This window comes from Trichosurus vulpecula, chromosome 9 (assembly GCF_011100635.1).
Source record: "Trichosurus vulpecula isolate mTriVul1 chromosome 9, mTriVul1.pri, whole genome shotgun sequence".
Taxonomy (NCBI): Eukaryota; Metazoa; Chordata; class Mammalia; order Diprotodontia; family Phalangeridae; genus Trichosurus; species Trichosurus vulpecula.
The window spans coordinates 68185907-68189184 of NC_050581.1; the positions used below are offsets into that span (position 1 = coordinate 68185907).

Sequence of the window (3278 nt, forward strand, 5' to 3'; positions counted from 1 at the left end):
TATAGACCATCTTCCATGACACTGATGTGTAACTTTGGTGAGCATCCCTCTTATGATTTATGCTTTGTTTGGTGTTAGTAATTGAAGTGTTGTTTATCAGTGGTATCTTTGATTATATTCATCAAGAAATCTTGTATTAACCTACTTATGAGAGACTTCTCAATGGAAGAGAGCCTTAAGTGCTGGTGTTCTAATCTGTGAAGTCAAAGGCTTCTTTATTGTTCAAAAACCCCACTGAATACAGTGGATCTTGTTTTCTCTGTACCTTTCAGGCAATTGGATGGTTGTAAGGATATATGGTATGCTGTAGGAAATCTTTTGTGAATGCTGGCAGGTTCATAGTTTTATGGTTCCCATAATATGTGTATAGATCATTCCTGCAAAGACCTCATTGCAGTAGCGTGTGTTTCTTCCTCTTTTGGTTCATCTCTTTTTGTCCTTCCTTGTGACTGGAATTGGGTTTTTGTTTGGCATTGAGGGACCCAAGGGGCCACGTATACATTGGGGGTGAGGGTGTTAGCCATGGAGTTAAGACAGAGAGAGAGCATTGGAGAGGCTGAAGAAGTGAAGGAAGAGGCATACCTGGCCTCCAGGGCCAAAGTCCACTTCAAAATGACACGGTTCATCATGGAGGCCGGTGTCAAGCTAGGGACGCAATCCACTCCAATTCTGACAGCCTGCACCATTTACCATAGATTTTTCTGTGAGACTAAATTACATGCACATGACCTGATAGTCATGTCAGCCTTCTACTTGGCAGGCAAAGTGGAGGAGCAACACCTTGGGACAAGAGACACCATCAATGTCTCCACAGGTATTTAAATCCCAAGAGTGAATCTTTGGAGTTAGACTCCTGGTTCTGGGAACTGAGGGACGGCATTGTTCAGTGTGAATTACTCATGTTGAGAGTTTTGCATTCCTGGGTCTCCTTCCAGCATCCCCACAAATATCTGCTCTACTACCTTATTTCTTTAAAGAATTGGATGAACTGTCATAGCTGGGAGAAGACTCACATCTCTCTGGCCGCCTGGGCGCTGCTGTGGGACAGCTATCACAGAGTATTGCGCCTTCAGTATCCTGCCCAGCACATAGCTGTAGCAGTGCTCTATCTTGCCTTTCAGTACTACACAGTGGGGGTGCCTGTAGTTTCAAAGACAGAAAAACCCTGGTGTCGGGTTTTTAGGGAGGACCTTACCAAGCCAGAGATTGATAATATTGTATATTGTGTTTGACCTGATTCAGATTTACACAGTGGACACCAGAAATCCCTTCATTTCTCTAGGGCTATCCAAGGAGAAGCAAACTTGCTTTGTCTGGAGGGCTGGATTTGACCCAATAAAATGGGTCCCAACTTTAAAAAGTTGGGAAGTCACAGGGGCCACCTTTGCATTAGCAAAAGGGGAAGAATTAAACTTGGATTGCTTTCTAATTGCTCTTTGTTTTCTGTGGTGGCTCCCCGAGAAGGTTTGGAGCTCATGCTTGAATATGAATAGGTCCATGTTGAAAAAGGAATGTATTGTGTTCAATTGCTTTTTGCACCTTAGGGATTTTTTGAAGATGAACCTTTTCAATTTGGTGCAGACTGTATTTAGTCATCTCTTCATTAAAACAAAAGCCAAAATAGGATGCTTGCTTGTACCCTTTAGTATAGCTTTTCAAGCCATACATAAGCTTAAACTTCCAACATAAGTAAGCAGTATTTTATTTTACATAATATAAAGATAAACAAAATTTTTTTTGAAAAGATGTGAAAATATGCATATAGTTTAAGAGCTTTCAATGTTCTGCGGACTATGTTGGGGGTGGGAATGCATGGTATTAGCCATAATTTTTTTCCATCTTGTGTTATTTTCCTCTCCCTGAAATATATTATAAAATATGATCATGATTATCTTTTCAACACAAATATTCTTCCAAGAATCCTATATTTTCAAAATCTTGGAACTTGGAATCCCTGAAGAATGAAAGTTTTCCAGGAAACTCAGGGGTAAATAAGAGCTAGGTAGTGGGAAAAAGTATGCCTATTTCTACTTATGATTGTATGTGCAAGAACTGTGTAAAAGGGAAAACTATGATGGACAAGTGTAACAACAATGTTGCTGGCAGTTGCTGTGGAGCCCAAAAGACCAACAATAAGAACACACAGGAGGGCTGCTAGCACAGGGTCTTTGATCTGCTTTTCTAAGGAAAGCAACTTTAAGGGGTTAACAATCTTACTTTAATTAAACATACATACACCATTCATTTAGTTCAGGGGGAAAAGCCAGTACCCTGAACTTCAGAGAGAATACAAACAGACATCACAAGCAGAAATTATATAAACAGAGCAAATAACACAAACTAGTCTATCCATAGCAATACATACATAGTTACCACAGAGAGAAGAAACATTTGGAGTTTTCAAAGCCTGGAGGGGGTGCTCCTTAACAACAGCTACCCAGAATCTCTTCTGGTCAAATCACAGGACAGTATTCCAGTGAGTGAGAGCCCCAAAACAAAACGCCAACCTCAGATCTTATATACCCTTCTCAGGGTCAGAGAGTATCACCACCATGCGATTCAAACCCATGTGAACTACACTTTCTTGTTTCTTAAGCAGGTCATCAAAGACTTTTGATTCAATCAAAGAAACAAAGGCAAGACTCATCAAAGGCACTTGATTACCTCAGTGCTGAGAAGCACTCAAACAAAAAACAGCAAAAAGTCCCACCTTGCTTGCCATTACATTTGAAAGGCAAGACTCAAAGGTACTTACCTTTACCTTACCTTACCTTACCTTACCTTAGCATTCCAAAAAAGAGAACAGTAAAAACTTCCACCCTTCTTACCATTACAACCAGTCATGTAGCAACCATCAGGGAGTAACAGAAAGACACAAAAGTGATAGACTGGTACCAACAAAATGTAAAAAGCAGGAGAGGGCCTCTAGCATATTAGGTGGAGAATTTCTTGGAGAGACAAGGGAAAACAATCAGAGGAAGAGACCTCAGAGATGGGTTACTCTCAGCACCAATAGAGGGAGCATCATCTTAGATGAGATCATGGATTGATTGAAATCTGGGGAGTAGCAAAACACTTTTACAGTTAAGGGACCAGGGCCTTATTGTCAACAGTTGGCCAAAGGAAAGAATTCATCTTAAGATTTTCACTTATGTCATTTCCGGAACAAATTTGTTGTTCATATATCAAACCTGTTTGTCAGTTTCCTAATAAAATAATTTTTTTTCATGTTTAAAAAGAGAAATGATGAGCAGGATGTTCTCAGAAAAAAACACAGA

General features: G+C 40.1%; 1 pseudogene; it reads left to right on the plus strand.

Moving 5' to 3' along the window:
• The first annotated feature begins 522 nt into the window (after nt 1–522).
• On the plus strand, nt 523–1689 carry LOC118832139 (annotated as a pseudogene).
• Nucleotides 1690–3278: the final 1589 nt, after the last annotated feature.